Genomic DNA, 18,775 nt, shown 5'->3' with positions numbered 1-18,775 from the left:
AGTTCAAGGAGCCATCTTGGGATTTTAGTGAAAAAGGACAGCATAGATTCCTGTAGAGATTGAGGGGCTGGAAAAAGGATTTGGAGTTTTAAGAGAGTAGAAAATATAAGGACTATATATAGTTAGAGATGGATAAATAGATGCTAGGTGGCTCTGATGGATACGAAAGCCCAGCAACAGAAGCATAGGAAGTTAACAGTGGACATGGCCCTAATCAAATGATCAAACTCAGCATTGTCAATATTAGACAAACTGACAAAATGGGGAGATGCCCAGGAAAAGCACAATAGACCAGGGTAACGTTTGTTATGCAGATTTAAGATTGTACGTTCTCTAGTGGTAAGAGTTTCTAGTGATTTGGAGGCACTTTTCTCTTCCTGGTATCCTTAAAAACGAAGATTTCCTTTAGAGATGTAAATTTCTCTTACAAAAGGATAATTTATACTCTTGTTTTCAGAGCTGTTTCTCACAGTTACCAGTTCAAAATAATACTTATGCCAGAGATGCGTATTTTGGGGTGTCATATTCTGGTCTCCTAGTCATATTTTGGGGTGACATTTTGATTTCTTGTAAATGTAAGAAGTCTGGAGTTTAGAAAAGCTCAAGATTTGGGAGTTGTCGTAATAACCATGATAGTGTTGTTAAAAATGTATTGTTCAAAAAAGAGACAAATCGTGACTATGCTAGAGCTACAGAAATAAAGACATGCTAACGAATTGAGGCATCCAGGCACATATATCCTGTTCAAAGGAAAACACAAATTTATATGGAATAAAGTAATTGAGGTGAATTGGAAACTGGTTTTGTTACAGAAAAGAGATCCTGATCCAGACCCCAAGAGAGGGTTCTTGGATCTTGTGCAAGAAAAAATTCAGGGCTAGTTCATATAATAAAGTGAAAGCAAATTAGGAAAGTAAAGGAATAAAAAAATGGCTACTCCATAGACAGAGCAGCCTTGAGGGCTGCTGGTTATCCTTTTTTTTTTTTTCTTCTCCCACCCCCTGGTTATCCATTTTTATGGTGATTTCTTGATGATATGCTAAATGAGGGGTGAATTATTCATGCCTCCCCTTTTTAGACCACATAGGGTAACTTCCTGACGTTGCCTTGGCATCTGTATACTGTCATGGCACTGGTGGGAGTGTACAGACGACCAGAGGTCACTCTTGTGGCCACCATCTTGGTTTTGGTGGGTTTTAGCCAGCTTTTTACTGCAACTTGTTTTATCAGCAAGGTCTTTATAACCTGTATTTTGTGTGGACCTCCTATCTCATCCTGTGGCTTAGAATGCCTTAACTGGCTGGTAATGGAGCCCAGTAGGTTTCAACTTCATTTTATCCACTCCTGTTCAAGATGGAGTTGTTCTGTTTGACACACCTCTGACAGTTTCCCCTTCCCCCATTCCCTGAGGAAGAATGGGTGTTGTCAATTAAGTTACTATGTGACAGAACAGAATTTACGTATCTGTCAGTTATCTGTCTGCAAATTGCAGGCCAGCTCTGTGGTTCATGCTTGTAATCCCAGCACTTTGGGAAGCCAAGGTGATAGGATGCTTGACCTCAGGAGTTCAGGACCAGCTTGGGTGACATGGTGAAACACCATCTCTACAAAAATTACAAAAATTAACTGATCGTGGTGATACATGCCTTATAGTTCTAGCTACTTGAGAGGCTGAGGTTACAGGGTTGCTTGAACCCAGGAGGTTGAGACTGCAGTGAGCTGTAGTCATGTCACTCTACTCCAATCTGGGTGACAGTGAGACTGTATTTCAAAAAACCTACTTTAGTTTAAAAATAATTGTTAAAAATTAAAAACATTGCAAATAATTGCTAAATAGCTAACAAAAAAAGAAACCATAAACAGGACTAGAATCTAATAACCTAGAAATGTGTGCTATAGTCAGCAGTCCCCAACTTTTTGGCATCAGGGACTGGTTTTGCGGAAGATAATTTTTCCCTGGACCTGGGGGCAGGGGGAAGGTTTTGGGATGATCCAAGTGCATTATTTTTATTGTGCACTTTGTTTCTGTTATTACTACATTGTAATATATAATGAAATAATCATACAACTCAATTATTGTGTAGAATCAGTGGGATCCCTGGGCTTGTTTTCCTGCAACTGGATGGTCCCATCTAGGGATGATGGGAGACCGTAACAGATCATCAGATTCTCATAAGGAGCGCACAACCTAGATCCTTCACATGCTCAAGTTCATGATATGGTTTGCCCTATCAATGCTGCCACTGACAGGTGGAGGAGCTTGGACAATAATATGAGCTATGGGGAACAGCTATACTTTTTTGTTTGTTTGTTTTTGAGATGGAGTCTTGCTCTTGTTATCCAGGCTGTAGTGCAATGGCAAGATGATGGCTCATTGCAGCCTCTACCTCCTGGGCTCAAGCAATTCTCCTACCTCAGCCTCCAGAGTAGCTGGGATTACAGGCACCTGCCACCATGCCTGCCTAATTTTTTTTTTTTTTTTTTTTTTTGAGACAAAGTCTCCCTCTATGGCCCAGGCTGGAGTGCAGTGGTGCAATCTTGGCTCACTGCAACCTCTGCCTCCTGGGTTAAAGCAATTCCCCTGCCTTAGCCTCCTGAGTACCTGGGACTACAGGCACGTGCTACCATGCCCAGCTAGTTTTTTAGTAGAGACAGTGTTTCATCATGTTGACTAGGCTGGTCTCGAACTCCTGACCTCAAGTGATCCACCTGCCTAGGTCTCCCAAAGTGCTGGAATTACAGGCATGAGCCACTGAACCTGGCAGGAGCAGCTATAAATACAGATGAAGCTTCTTTTGCATGTCCACCACTCACCTCCTGCTGTGTAGCCCAGTTCCTGACAGGCCACAGACCTGTTACCAGTACAGTACTAGTCTGTGTTTTGGGGGTTGGGGACCCCTGCTGTAGAGGATATATACGATATTTTGTGTTTATTTAATCTGTAATCCAATCCAGAGATGGAGATGTTATTTCCATATAGGTAATGACAAAACTAAGGCTTGGAATAGATAAAAGACTTGCCACAGACCTTTCTTAACAAGTGGAAAGAGTTGGTACTTAAACACGGGTTATTTTGACTTCTTAATCTTGTCTTAGTTACTCGTACAGATATAAGAAAGTTACTGTGTAAATAAAGACAAGCAAATAACTAACTTACTGAGCTGAGTTCTAAAGGAGTTGAAAATGTGGAAGTTGTAGAGGATATCCCAGCCAGAGGAAACAGCATAAGCCTAGGCATTGAGATGTGGAAGCTTATGGGAGTCCAGGTGCTATGGCTCATACCTGTAATTTCAGCACTTTGGGAGGCCAAAGTGGGCAGATTGCTTGATCTTAAGAGTTCGAGACCAGCCTGGGCAATGTGGCAAGAACCCCGTCTCTACTAAAAATATAAAAAACATAGCTGGACATGGTGGTGCATGTCTGTAGTCCCAGCTACTCAGGAGGCTGAAGTGGTAGGATTGCTTGAGCCTGGGGGCGAGAGGGAGCAGTGAGCTGAGATTGAATCACTGTACTCCAGTCTGGATGACAGAGTCAGACCCTGTCTCAAAAAAGATTATGAGATATTTGGGAAACAATGAGTAAAAAGGAATGTCAGAAGCCCCCATCTGCCCACTTATAAGAATACATTCTGTTGATGACTGAACATGGAGTTTGGAAGCCACCTAACACCATTCTGATGAATTTGTGACTTTTAGGAAGCAGTTTGTTATTTGGAAAATAATAGGTTTTAGGAGGCAAGAAGAACTTGAGTTAAAAATCCTAGTACTAGCCCAGCATGGTGGCTCATGCCTGTAATCCCAGGACTTTGGGAGGCTGAGGCAGGTGGATCACCTGAGGTCAGGACTGTGAGACCAGCCTGGCTAATGTGAAACCCCATGTCTACTAAAAATACAAAAATTAACCAGGCAGGGACCTGTAATCACAGCTACTCAGGAGGCTGAGGCAGGAGAATCACTTGAACCTGGGGGGCGGAGGTTGCAATGAGTTGAGATTGTGTCATTGCACTACAGCCTGGGTGACAGAGCAAGACTCCATCTGGGGGAAAAAAAGATCTTAGTATTCCAGTTTACTAAGGGTGAGTTGCTTAATCTTTCTGAGCCTTAGTTTCTCCTTGTATAGAATAAGAAGAATAATTTTGAATTTAGCTAAAAATATATATAGCTGGACATTGTGGCTCATACCTGTTACCCCAGCACTTTGGGAGGACAAGGCAGGCAGATCACTTGAGCCCAGGAGTTTGAGACCAGCCTGGACAACATGAGCCAAATGCCATCTCTACAAAAAATACAAACATTAACTGGGCATGGTGGCACACGCCTGTAGTCCTAGCTACTTAGGTGGTTTATTTGGGAGGATCGCTTCAATCTGGGAACCTGGTAGGTTGAGGTTGCAGTGAACTGTGATTGTGCCACTGCCCTCTAGCCTGGGTGACAGAGTGAGACCCTGTCTCCAAAGGAAAAAACAAAAACAAACAAAATGTAAAACTCCTCAATGGTGCTTGGCATATAATTTGTATTTAGTAATTGTTAGTGTTGAGCTAAAATCAGAAGCTGAGGCAGAATTAATGCAGAGAGTTTATTTGGCGAAGCTTGAGTATTGCAACCAAGAGCATAGATTTAAATTGCTGTGAATATACACTCCAATTAGCAGCAGTTAAAAGTGGACTTTTCAAGGGAAACAAAGGGGGTTAGGAAGTGGGCCAATTCAGAGTTGTCTGTCAGAAATTCTCGTTGGTTTATGGAAATAACATTGATTAGTGATTGTTCATACATTGTTAAGCTATAGGGTGTGGGTTATATTGAAGGTATGTATGGCATTATTAAGTTATAGCTACTTGTGGCAATAGCAAGCAGTTTCAAGAGATGGATATATAGCTCAAGGGGGAAGTAAGACATGCTTGCTGTTTCATTTTAATGCCTCTCTGGGCCTCATAATTTAAAAGGACTCACGTTTCTCAAATAAAGTTCTTTTCTCAGTATTACTATTTTAAAATCCTGCTATGTGGTAAAGTGTTAGTTACATTATTCTTTCAGGAAAATTATTTACGTTAGGGATATGTATTTAGATTCACTGACAGAATATATTACAGGAGTCCTGGACAGCTTAAAGGCGATGCCAGTTGTAGAGTTTAGTGCCTTTTAAATTAAACATATTGATTTGTATAAGTAATGTAGAAGTAAGACTGTCCCCTTTATAAGGTTAGATTTTAGTTATTTGTCTTTGAGAGCCATAACCAGCTACAGTGGCATATACTTTCAGACATAGTGATGATAATCTGTCAAAAGACAAAATTACAACTAATTTAGAGGGCTTAAGAAAAATAGAATCTCGGAACCCCAAACTCACTGTACAAAAGGGAAAGTTAAACTTGGGATCTGAGTCATCAATATAATTTTCCTTTTGTTGCCAAATTGATAGCTATAATATCACAACCCCATGTCATACCTTCATTTCTTCTACTCTCTTTTCATGTTTATCTTATGTAAAATGTAGATTTACTGAGCTGGAGACAATACGTAGTAGGCTTTTTCTTTTACTTCCTTTTTTCTTATGTAAAATGTAGATTTTTCTGAGGCTAATTGGAGCTTCACAAGAATGTAACCATCTGCCTCATTGCCTGCCTATTCTTCCATTTATTCCCCCCATCCTGCTTCCTCTTTCCTCTTTTAATACCAAAGTTCACAAAACCTTCTTTGGAAAAAGTGTAGGTCACAGATGCCCCTGTGGTTTGTTTTTACCCTGGGCACATACTCAACCTTGGCTAAATAAAACTCTAATCTATTGAGACCTGCCTCCATCACTTTTGGCTTATCAGTCTCTGTGTATTTGTAATTCTAGAATTGGGCAACACTGCATTCCATAAAATAGAATAAATGTTTCCATGAGTTGAGCAGAGGGAGTAGATTTTATAGGCAGAAAGGGCTGAATAAAGCAGAAACAAAGAATAAAAAGCAGATTGGTCATTTCAAAAAGTTACTTTCCTCGTAAGGCAGGGATGAGGAGATAGAACAATAGAAAAATAACTGACTAACATTAGGTTTCTTCAGGCTGTAAGTATTGCGTAGGGATTGAAGCAAACGGAACTTCATTTTCATGCTACTTGAAGACTGAAACTGGCCTATTGGAGAAATTGTCTGTTACAGCTCTGTTCTCATTCCTTGGAAGATCAAATAACAACATAGTTTTAGTTGTGGTGATGTGAATTTTAGCATGGGTGACTCCGTTTTGATTTTTAGAGTTGTCTGTTGGGACCTAGTACAGTAGCTTAGTCCAAAACAGTGGCCTTCTGTAGTTTTTTCTTAAAGACCAGAGTGATAGTAACCTTTTGTGATTTTTAATTAACAAAACCTATAAGAAGCTAAGTAAGCCGGGCGCGGTGGCTCAAGCCTGTAATCCCAGCACTTTGGGAGGCTGAGGCGGGTGGATCATGAGGTCAAGAGATCGAGACCATCCTGGTCAACATGGTGAAACCCCGTCTCTACTAAAAATACAAAAAATTAGCTGGGCATGGTGGCACGTGCCTGTAATCCCAGCTACTCAGGAGGCTGAGGCAGGGGAATTGCCTGAACCCAGGAGGCGGAGGTTGCGGTGAGCCGAGATCGCGCCATTGCACTCCAGCCTGGGTAACAAGAGCGAAACTCCGCCTCAAAAAAAAAAAAAAAAAAAAGAAGCTAAGTAGTATAAAGCAAGGAGCTATTTATTTATTTACTTATTTTGAGATAGTTTCCCTCTGTTGCCCAGGCTGGAGTGCCATGGTATGATCTTGGCTCACTACAACCTCTGCCTCCTGGGTTTGCAATTCTCATGCCTCAGTCAGCTGAGTAGCTGGGATTATAGGTGTGTGCTACCACGCCTGGCTAATTTTTGTATTTTTAGTAGAGACGGTTTCATTGATCTCAAACTCCTGGACTCAAGTGATCCACCCGCCTTAGCCTCCTAAAGTGCTGGGATTACAGGCATGAACCACCGTGCCTGGCCCAGGAAGCCATTTAATATCTATTTTCAGTATCCTAAAGAGCTAAGCATACATTTTTTAGTTTTGGAAAAGGAATTTGTCACTTATTTTAAGGAATTTTAAGGAATATGACCTTTATAGGATCCAGGACACACTACCCCAAAATGTTGCACCTTGACATTTTTTTTTATTTTTAAGGCTAGTCAATGGTAATAGAATTGCAGATGGCGTTCACAGCTTTCCCAAACAATACTTAAGGCATTTGTCCAGAAGTACCTGCAGTATCCAAATGAGGGATTGTTTGAGGGAAAGACCTTCTCTAAGGTATTTGTTCGGTGGGAATGTCAGATTGGGTGGGTTACACTGCGGGAGGAAAGGAACTGCTTCTAGCAATACCTCTGTGGCCAAGTCTGGGGAGGAGGAATTAGAGTGGGACGATAACAGTTGGAAGTTTCTTGCTGCTTTCCTGGTAGTAGCAAATTAAAAAAAAAAAAAAAAAAGAAAAAGAAAAAAGGCTAGTCAAGTGAAGCAGTGGGAATGGAGAAGGAACAAATAAATTTGTAAATGGTTGTGATAAGCTATAAGCCAGCCTTGGATATTTTTTAAGCTGAAGGCATTTGAGAAAGTAGCAAAAGCAGGAAAATCTCTCTTACCTTCCCATGCCTACTCCCCTGAAGTAGGTCATAAAAACCTTGGAAGGATTTTCTGACCTCCAGAAGCAGGTCCGAAGATCCTCATCTGTCAATCTTTAAAAAAGGATAGTAGAGAATACTGTGTCTGTACATGTTGGGTTTACTTAGGAGTAGAAATAACGATTATAACCTGGAATGCGTGGAATGGCAAGCCACCAGTGCATTCCATGAGGGAAGGGTAAGGGAAGCTTTTATTAGCAAAAGAGATTTACATAAGCTGCTTAGGAACGGAGTTCATTGGTTCCAGAAGTTCAAAGCCAGAGTTGTTATCAGTTCATTGGTGGAGATGCCCTTACTGGGCAAGTGTTCTTCTGAAAACATTTTATCTGAATTACATGTCCGAGATAAGAACTGTTTCCAGTTCATTAATTATTTGAATTACTGCAGTCCTAAAGAATGTCTAGTGATAAACCTTATCAAAGTGGGAGATGTGTGAAGGACACAGAACGACTTTTAGAAAGTCCTTGGAAACTGTTCTTGTCTCACAAGCATGGGCCTCCTCTTCTTTGGGTATTCCTGGTTCTGTTTTGTCTGGGTCTAGCATAATTTCATCTTGCTTTCTGCAACTTTCACAGAGAGGTGCCCTTCTTATACCTGGAAGAAAGGAACATCTCTACCTCTGAAGACAAATAGACACCAAGAAGAGTCTCAGCAAATAGGCCTGGATAAATTTCCCCTAGTTTATTACCATTAGACCATACTCTTTTTGCCCTGTCATGTTTCTCCACGACTCTTCTTTCTTCCTCAAACCTAGCATAAAAATATTCTGGTTTATCTGTTTCTTCAGATCTACATTCCTTTTTTTATTTTATTTTATTTTTATTTTTTCTTCCTTTTTAGATCTACATTCCTTATGAAAGCTCCTGTGTCATAAAATTTACGTTTGTAAGGCCAGATGTACTGGCTCACACCTGTAATCCTAGCACTTGGGGAGCCCAAGGCAGGAGGATCACTTGAGCCCAGGAGTTCAAGACCAGTCTGAGCAACATAATGAGACCTGGTCTTTACAAAAAAGTAGTTGGATATGGTGGTGTGTTGTCTGTAGTCTCAGCTTCTCTGGAGGCTAAGATGGGAGGATCACTTGAGCCTGGGAGGTCAAGGCTGTAGTGAGCTAGTGAGCTGTGATTACACCACTGAACTCCAGCTTGGGTGACAGAGTGAGACCCTGTCTCAAAATAAAAAATTGTACGTTTTTCTTTTGTTCACCTGTTTTTTATCATAAGAGACTCAGCTGTAACCCTGAGATGGGGGAGGGAAAAATACTTTTCTCCCCTACAACGTTTTCTGTATAATTATGCCCAGATGTTATGAAAAGTCCAGGTGACTGCTGTTGAGGTTTAGGGAAGACAGAAATTCTCTGAGAGGGGGAAGCCAGCCAACTGCCAGGACAGTCTGTCTTGGATGGCAGAACTTGTAAAGTGACCAGGATTCTGCTGATAAACCTCTTTTGCCTTGGCATCCAGAATTGATTAGTCTCTAAAAGAATGATCCAAAGAGACTACTAAGACTGGGTATGGGGCCGGGCGCGGTGGCTCACTCCTGTAATCCCAGCACTTTGGGAGGCTGAGGCAGGTGGATCACGAGGTCTAGAGATTGAGACCATCCTGGTCAATATGGTGAAACCCCGTCTGCACTAAAAATACAAAAAATTAGCTGGGCATGGTGGCACGTGCCTGTAATCCCAGCTACTCAGGAGGCTGAGGCAGGAGAATTGCCTGAACCCAAGAGGCGGAGGTCGTGGTGAGCCGAGATCGCGCCACTGCACTCCAGCCTGGGTAACAAGAGCGAAACTCCGCCTCAAAAAAAAAAACAAACAAAAAAATTGGGTATGGTGGCTCACACCTTTAATACTAGCACTTTGGGAGGCCGAGGCAGGCGGATCACAAGGTCAGTAGTTCGAGACTATCCTGGGCAGCATGGTTAAACTCCATCTCTATTAAAAATACAAAAATTACCTGGGTATGGTGGCATATGCCTCCTGAGTAATCCCAGCTACTCAGGAGGCTGAGCCAGCAGAATTTCTTGAACCCAGGAGGTGGAGGTTGTAGTGAACCAAGATAACGCTGCTGTACTCTAGCCTGGGTAACAGAGCAAGACTCCGTCTTGGAAAAAAATAAAATGAAATGAAAAATAAATAAAATTAAAATTAAAAATAAAAAAAACAGGCGATTTCCAAGAGACTATTGGATAAACCAGAGGGTTGTTGTTTTTCTTTTTTTTCATGTTGTTTGAGCTCACCTATCCATTCATCAGAATTGTTTTTATTCATTATTTAGGATATCTTTTAAAAATATTAAGTCACCTGGAATTCTCAGAAAATAGTTGGAAGGTTGCTTGATAGGCATGGAATGGAAGCATGAGGCAGTGTGTGTCTTTGGAGTTCTTGGGGGAACAAACAAGTTTCGGATATAGTAAGTGTTAGGTTAATTAGGTTCACACTGCCTATTTATACTAACTCAGAGTGAAACTGTGAGATTTCTCAGTGACTCAGCCAGTTATATATGTTCAAACTCATGGCTTATTGTGACCGTCAAATATTTAATTAACATTCAGTGTACATACAAACAGTAATTAAAGGAGGATAGGCCAGGTGTGGGGGGCCTACACCTGTAATCCCAGCACTTTGGGAGGCCGAGGCGGGCGGATCACTTGAGGTTAGGAGTTCGAGACCAACCTGGCCAACATGGGGGAAATCTCATCTCTACAAAAAATATAAAAATTAGCCAGGCATGGTGGTGCGTGCGTGCCTTTAGTCCCAGCTATTCAAGAGGTGGAGGTGGGAGAATTGCTTGAACTCAGGAGGCGGAGGTTGCAGTGAGCCGAGATCATGCCACTGCACTCCAGCCTGGATGACAGAGTGAGACCCTGTCTCAAAAAAGTAAAAATAAAAATAAAATAAGGGAGGTTAATGGACCACAGATAATGAACCACATTGGGAAACAAATATGCTGACAGACAAGTTGAATGGATCTGGAAGTCCTTTGCAGTCCTGGTCACATAGTAGGTTGCTGCTTCTCTTTGGCAAAGCCTCCAGTGGAAGCCCCCAAGGTTGGAAGAAGGCCTCAGAGTTCTCATGAGCAGAGCCTCCAAAGGGTCTTGGACTAGTCTTATTCTTGCTGCTTTTATGATCTTCTACAGATGGATCTATTCTTCATTATCTCAGCCATGTTTCACTTTTTATGAGTTCAGTTCAGGTGTTGGTTGGTAATGGGCAACAGCAGGTGCTATCTTATGACCTCAATCCATTACCTATATGTTTATGGCTTTGAGGGGGTGAACAGCTTTACTCTGGGCTCAATCCTACTTGACATGAGTGACTTCATTTTGAGACATTCAGATTACAAATTATGATATATCAGTAAGGATATTGGACACTTGGTTGACAATTGAGTAAAATTCCAGATGGCTTAGTGAAAAATGTTAGTTTCAGTTAGAAAAGACAGCTTTGAGGAATTAGAATTTTGAGAAGATATGTACCAAAGGAACTTTGCATTTGAGGATGGTAGTTGCAGGATTTCTATCCCAGTTGTGTGCCTCTGAAACTTTGAAAGACTCCGTGGTCTTTGTTGTTGTTTTTTGAGACATGGCCTTGCTCTGTCTCTAAGCCTGGAGTACAGTGGTATGTTCTCGGCTCACTGCAGCCTCTATCTCCTAGGCTCAGCCGACCCTCCCGCTTTGGCCTCCCAAAGTGCTGGAATTACAGGCGTCAGCCACCATGCCTGGCCAACTCCGTGGTCTTTATCATCAAGCTGAGTGCCTTGAAAAATTTTGAGTACTTAAGCATTTGCTAAATGAATAACTAAACATTTTAACTTATGTTGTTATTGTTGTTGAGACGGAGTCTCGCACTGTCGCCTGGGCTGGAGTGCAGTGGCGTAATCTTGGCTCACTGCAACCTCTGCCTCCCAGGTTAAAGCAATTCTCCTTGCCTCAGCCTCCCAAGTAGCTCAGATTACAGGTGCCTGTCACCACGCCTGGCTAATTTTTTTGTTTTTCATAGAGATGGCGTTTCACTGTGTTGGCCAGGCTGGTCTTGACCTTGTGATTCACCTGCCTCAGCCTTCCAAAGTTCTGGGATTACAGGCGTGAGCCACTGTGTCTGGACTTTTCTTCTCTCTCTGCTTACATTTTTAATTATTCTCTAACAGTAATGTCTAAATCTGCAAGTTCTTTGGATAAAATCTATACAAAAGGTACAAGTGGATTTGTAAAGTCAGTGCTTCCATTCGTGACATTTCCTTGCTGTTATTTCAGTTGTCTGAATTGCCAAGAGATTCAGATACCACTTACGTTTTACAGGCCTCTCAATAGTAAAACAGGCAGCTACATTCTGTGCTTGGAGCTCAAATTAGAGGGGTAAATAAAAGAACCATTGGCTTTATATTCTCCTCCACACCCCCCAGTTCTTGGTTCACCGTAGACATAGCAGAGGTTGGCACTACATCTAAGGGGCAAAGAACAAGTGAATATATGCTGTGGTTTGAATGTGTTCTCCGTATGTTGGAAACTTAATCCCCAAATTTATATATTGATTGGTGGTGGGGTCTTTGGGAGGTAATTAGGATTAGAAAAGGTCAGGGTGAGAAGGGATAATTCCCTGGACCCCCTTACTGGATTTGTGACAGATGCGTGGCATCCGACTGCAGCATGCTCAAACCCCTTGCATGAGGGAGCATGTGAGCAAGTGCAGGAATCAGAGTGAATGAATGCTGGAAGCAGCCAGTTGCACCTTTCTGGTGGGAGCAGTCTGTGTGTGGACCCTGCAGCAGCATCCAACCGTGTTACAACCAGTGCTCTTTCAGCTCTGCTGTCCAGGGATGACTAAGTGTCAGCTCAGTGGAGGGTCAGAGTGGCAGCCCCTGCCCTCTTGGCACCTGGGTTCTTGTCTGGCATCCAGGAAGAATCAGGTCACACAAACAGATTAGAGGATAGTGTATGTAGAGGTTTTAACTGGGCCATGGAAGTGGCTCTTAGTCGGATGGGGAGTTGGAAAGGGAATTGTGCAGAAAGAAGTTGATGTTTCCCTGAAGCCTGGCCATCTCTGGCTGGGCCTTGGTCTCCAAAGCTGCACATCTGAAATTAGTCACATCTATCCATAGTCTCTGACGCTCAGTTTCTTCTCTACTTGCCGCTCAGCTGCTTGTATCCCCAATGCTTAGCTGCTTGTATTCCCATTGCTCAGCTGTTTATATCCCTGATGCTTAGCCACTTATATCCTCAATGCTGAGCTGCTTGTGTTGCTCTGCCAGCTGAAGTGATTTTATCAGGGTGGTTTGCAGGGGCAGAGGATAAGGGTGTGGCAAGCCAAAAAGGCAACATTTGGGCAGAAAAACGGGGTCAGTTGTTTTCATTTAGTGTAGTGGTTCCAGGCTTAAGGGTAGGGTTTAGCTTGGAGCCCAGCCTTTCTGTATCAATGTGGGGGTGAGCCATGATGGTACTGGTGACTTTATAAAAAGAGAAGGAGAGACCTGAGCTGCCATGCTTTTGACTACTTCCCATGTGTGATACTCTCTGCCATGATATTACATAGTAAGAAGGCCCTTACCAGGTACAGCTCCTCAACCTTGGACTTTGCAGCTTTGAAAACTATGAGCCAAATACCCAGTCTTGAGTATTTAGTTTTAGTAAAAGAAAGTGAACAAAACCAACAAGCAACTTTTGTTTTTCTTTTTTGGTATAATCTAAAATACCTAAATCCAGTTTAAGCATCAACAACTATGCATCTTTAAATACAAAATGAATTTGAGATAGGAGTGTGTGTCAGTGGGTTGTGGGGGACTATGAGGGGTAGTATAGAATGAAAAGTTCTAGTTATTAGTATCTCTTGAGTGGGACAGTTGGGACAACTGTCCTGGAAGGGCCATGGGGGTGGTTTTTTAATAAAGAATGAACCATGGGATGTCCACAGTAAATGAGTTTTACCTCAGGCTTGAGGGTTAAAAGGCTTAATGAGTGGCCCTGCATGATGGCTCCTACCTGTATTCCCAGCACTTGGGGAGACAAAAGTGGGAAGATGAGTTTGAGACCAGCCTGGGCAATATAGGGAGACCCTGCCTCAAAAAAAAATTTTTTTTAATGAAGGCTTAACAAGTTCAAATTATGGAATGAAAATTTCAGTTAATTGAATGGTAGGCTGTCATGAAAACAAAAAAGAGAATTTCAGTTAATCAAGAGAGGGATGTGAAATTGAGAGGTAAACAAAAAGGAAAGGGGGCTAGTTAGTACAGCAGTCACTGCTTTGTCTGAAGAGAGGGAAAGCTGTTTTTCTCTCAAACCTCATCAGTTCTTTTCTTTTTTCTTTAAATTGAGACAGGGTCTTACTTTGTTGTCCAGGCTAGGCTCAAGCAATCCTCCTGCCTTGGCCTCCTGAAGTGCTGAGATTACAGGCATGAGCTTCTGTACCTGGCCACTTCATAAATTCTTAATTGGAACAGACTCTTGTAACGACAGATTAACAAGAGAAAAACAAGGTTATTTCCTGGAGCAGACCATGGAAGATGTGGGTGTTCAGTGAACTTCCTGCGTGGTCAAAATGGTTGTATTAATAAGTTCTTTTAGTTTATATCAGGTCATCCAGCTTGTAGGGCTTTAGGACAAGAGAAACTAGAGTCTCAATAAGGATCCGGGCAATCAGGTTTTAGTTCTTAGTGACTTCAAGTCAGGAGGGTGGGAGAAAAATGGGAAACATTAATTACGACATGATATGCAAGACAGCACGAAGATAGCTCAGAGACAAATAACAGAACTATGGTCTGATAACCCAGTAGATGATAATTTTCTATTGAAATGTAAAATTTCTGGCCAGGTATAGTGGCTAATACGTGTAGTCCCAGCACTTTGGAAGGCTTAGGCTGGTGGATCACTTGAGGTCAGGAGTTGAAGACCAGCCTGGCCAACATGGTGAAACCCCATCACTACAAAAATACAAAAATTATCCTGGCATGATGTCAGGTGCCTGTAATCCTAGCTACTTGGGAGGCTGAGGCAGGAAAATTGCTTGAACTGGGAGGCAGAGGTTGTAGTGAGTCAAAATCATACCACTGCATTCCAGCCGGGGTGACTGAGCAAGACTCTGTCTCAAAAAAAAAAAAAAGAAATATAGAATTTTCTGTTTAGTCATCCTCAGTTTGATCAAAGGTAAAAGAACACTCTTGTTTACAAAAACCTAATCTCATTAAATTTGCTGTAATTTATGTAAGTGCAGCAAGAATGATAATTGGACATAAACTTGATCTTAGGTTATCAGTTGTTTTTTGTTTTTTTGTTTTTTTGGTTTTTTTTGAGACAAAGTCTCACTCTGTTGCCCAGGCCCGAGTGTAATGAAGTGATCTCAGCTTACTACAGCCTCCTTCTCCAGGGTTCAAGTGATTCTCCAGCCTCAGCCTCCTGAGTAGCTGGGATTACAGGCATGTGCTACCATGCCCAGCTAATGTTTTGTATTTTAGTAGAGATAGGGTTTCACCATATTGCCCAGGCTGGTCTCAAACGCCTGAGCTCAGGGGGATCTGCCCGCCTTGGCCTCCCAAAGTGCTGAGCTATTGCACACAGCAGCCCAGTTTTTTTTTTTTTAATTTTCATTCCCTTTTTACAGATGAGGGTTATCAGTTTTGATGTACCTATCAGTTTCTCTAGTAGAGTTTTGGACATTTTCACTTAGTTCAATGGTATGAGTTCAAAGTTATTTAAGCAATGCCATGAGGAACCTATACCTCAGAGTACCTGTATAATTCTTTCCTTGGATCTCTGAGGCAGTCATTTATGTTGAATATGAAGCATTCCAAGTTGTAGCTGATTGTGAGCTTTCAGGGAAGCATTTGAATACAAGAGTAATTATATGTGCAAGACAAAAGACCTAAAATGGCCATGGTTAAAGATTTTATTCGAGTTCATTATCAAAATAATGGAGTTGACAGGAAATTTAGTTGTTTCTGTGCCATACAACATTTAAAAATAATAATTGGAATTATGATTGATAACATTATATCAGAATATATATGGACAGTGAGTGCATTGACAAACTTCATATCCTTTTTTTTTTTTTTTGAGATGGAGTCCTGCTCTATCACCAGGCTGGAGTGCAGGGGCGTGATCTCACCTCACTGCAATCTCTACCTCCCATGTTCAAGTGATTCTTCTGCCTCAGTCTCCTGAGTAGCTGAGATTATAGGCACACACCACCACACCCAGCTAATTTTTGTATTTTTAGTAGAGATGGGATTTCACCTATTGGCCAGGATGGTCTTGATCTTCTGACCTTAGGTGATCCGTTCACCTTGGCCTCCCAAAGTGCTGGGATTACAGGTGTGAGCCACCATACCTGGCCCATATAGTTTTTTTTAAAAAGGAGACAAGGTCTTATCTTATTGCCCAGGATGGTCTCGAACTCCTGGGCAAAAGTGATCCTCCTGCCTTGGCCTCCCAAAGTGCTGGGGTTATAGACATCAGCCACCACACTTGGCCTTTTATACAGTTTTTGGAGTACTTATATTAATAACATTTTCTCATACAGACATGAACCCAAAATATGAGACTGGGTCTCAGTCAATTTAGAAGGTTTATTTTGCCAGGATTAAGGATGTGCCCATGACATAGCCTCAGGAGGTCCTGATGACATGTGCCCAGGGTAGTCAGGGTATAGCTTGCTTTTATACAATTTAGGGAGACCTAATACATCAATCAATACATGTAAGATTTACATTGGTTCCATCTGGAAGGGTGGGATAACCCGAAGTGGGGGCTTCCAGGTCATATGTAGATTTAAACATACTCAGTTTGGCAATTGGTTGAAATATTTATTGTCAGTAGAAAGGAATGTCTGGGTTAAGATAAGGGGTTGTAGACACCAAGGTGTTTTTTTTTTTGTTTGTTTTTTTTGTTTTTTTTTTTGAGATGGAGCCTCACTCTTGCCAGGTTAGAGTGCAGTGGCATGATCTCAGGTTACTGCAACCTCTGTCTCCTGGGTTCAAGCGATTCTCCTGCCTCAGTCTCCTGAGTAGCTGGGATTACAGGCATGTGTCACCATGCTTAGCTAATTTTTGTATGTTTAGTTGAGATGGGGTTTCGCCATGTTGGCCTCCCAAAGTGTTGGGATTACAGGTGTGAGTCACCGTGCCTGGCTGACACCAAGGTTTTATCCTGCAGATGAAGCCTCCAGGTAGCAGACTTTAGAGAAAATAGATTGTAAATGTTTCTTATCAGACTGAAGGTCTGCATTAATGTTAATGCTGAAGGGATATGATGATTACCCCCCACTTCCCTTCATGGCCTTAACTAGTCTTTCTGGTTGAATTATAGAGTGCTCTGGCCTAGGAGAGAGTGCATTCAAATGATTGTGGGAGCCTTTGAATTTTCCCCCTTCTGGCCAAGATTTGCCAAAGGTAACATTTTAATTTCATTCCATAGTGTTGCTGGGGTGGCCTGGCTGCCTGCCCCTGGTTTATCCTGTCCTTGAGTGGGACTCTCTATGGCCGAAGGACTTAGAGTAAACAAGACTTAGAGTCAATTAATTATTCTAAGCTAGATTGGAATAGACATGGACAGGCATTCATTACCCCTTAAAATTATTATTAATTTTGTTTTTAAAGTAGAATGTCAACAAACAAGCCAAACGGTTTTTTTAAATGTTAATTTTTATTAAAATTAATGAAAAAAACTGACTTATTTTTAACTTCTGTGTTATGCATTGAGCTATGTAATCTTCGTTTTAGTTACAGACTTTAGCAATCAGCTATACAGAACATAAACATTGTTCTGAAAAAAAAAATAAAAAAATATATATATATCTGCACAACTCATAGCTGGGAGTATTATACCCAGGAGGCTTTGTCACAAGGTATCATCATCCTCTCTGTAATTATTTTCTTCTTTTACCAGCTGTCCAGGCATCTTTGTACCCATCCTTGACTTGAAGGGTCTGACCTTGACCTTGACCTTTGTATCCCTCAAAACTCTCCCTTACAATCCCATGCGACAGTCCCTGGGCCTAGAGGGAGGGTGCTTGTATAGTCTTAGCAGCAAGGCATTTGCAGTGAAAAAAAGATTGGGCCCAATGAGATTGTTACAGGTAGTTAGTTAGGCATGAGCTGGGCAGGAGAGGGCTCTTCCCTACTCACTAGAATGTCAGGTGATGGTTCAGCAACTGTTACATTGCCTGTCTAAAAATGATAATTTGGCAGCGTGAAGGAGAGGCCATTTCCTAATGGTCCATACCTGTTAACATCAAAATATTAACTGAATGCAGGCCCCACAGAGGTATAACTTCTTGGGCATGCATGTTAAGAGACAAAAAAAAAAGGAAAAGCAAATGGTGAAGTATGATCTTCTGGGGGCACACTCCACCGGAAAATGGAAGTAAGCCTCAGATGGCCATGTTTATAACTCCCTAAACACATTGCGTGTGTTCAGTTCCAAAGGATAAGAAAGCACTGGGCATGTGGAAAGCCCACCCTAAAGGAAGAAACATGGGAAAGAGGCGAGCTTATAAAAGTCCTAGGGACATGGTTAAACAGGGCACTTGACCTTTTCTCTTTAACCTTCACATGCCCGCTTGGGTCTCTTCCAAGCACATGTTCCTTGCTTTCCTGTTCTAAGGCCTTTTCAAATAAACTTCCATTCCTGCTCTGGAACTTGCCTTGGTCTCTTTTTTGCTTTATGCCTCTCAGTCAAATTCTTTCCAAAGAGGCAAGGACTGAAGTTGCTGAGAACCTGTATAGATTAACTGCTGGTAACTCGGATCTCTTCTACTGGTAACAGGATGACAAATAAGAGAGATTGGCATCTCTGGTTTTGAGAATACCATAATTTTGGTTTCCTTGTAAGTAAGGAGAAATAAATAACATTAATATTTTTACAATAGAAAGAGTATTTGTATGTCAGAACAGAAAAGAGAACCTCTTCCATTAGGGCACCAACTTAAGATATGAAGAAAAATTATAATCTAGTACTCTCTAGAGGATTATTGTAGCCAAGAAATAATTCATAATGCAGTCTACTCTCAAACAGAAGTTAGTAGCAAGTGTTATACTTTTCCTTTGAAACAATTTCTGTCTCTGAATTTCCTTTTCTATTAAAAAGAAATTATAGTAAGGTCAGTTTGTGTGCAAATTGAATTTTAGATTTATTATGCTTT

General features: G+C 41.6%; 1 protein-coding gene and 1 long non-coding RNA gene across 8 annotated transcripts in view; one reads left to right on the top strand and one right to left on the bottom strand.

Annotated features, from left to right (window-relative positions):
- LOC141584578 (uncharacterized) overlaps nt 1–7,795 on the bottom strand; it is a 38,213-nt gene extending 30,418 nt beyond the window's left edge. The window contains exon 1 of the long non-coding RNA XR_012517700.1: nt 7,609–7,795. This is a non-coding gene — a long non-coding RNA (uncharacterized LOC141584578). The remainder of the gene's footprint in view (nt 1–7,608) is intronic.
- The window catches only part of COMMD1 (copper metabolism domain containing 1), a 248,193-nt gene that overhangs the window by 26,150 nt on the left and 203,268 nt on the right, over nt 1–18,775 (top strand). The window contains exon 1 of one of the 7 annotated variants that reach the window (XM_074399410.1): nt 7,788–17,024. The exons of the other annotated variants lie outside the window; for them this stretch is intronic. The gene's annotated coding sequence lies outside the window, so the exon portion shown is untranslated. Of the gene's footprint in view, nt 1–7,787; nt 17,025–18,775 lie in introns of those variants that run through there. 7 annotated transcript variants of the gene reach the window in all.

Source organism: Saimiri boliviensis, chromosome 1 (genome assembly GCF_048565385.1).
Source record: "Saimiri boliviensis isolate mSaiBol1 chromosome 1, mSaiBol1.pri, whole genome shotgun sequence".
NCBI classification, from domain to species: domain Eukaryota; kingdom Metazoa; phylum Chordata; class Mammalia; order Primates; family Cebidae; genus Saimiri; species Saimiri boliviensis.
Note: the sequence above shows the minus strand (reverse complement) of the source record. Positions and strands in the feature narration are given on the sequence as shown.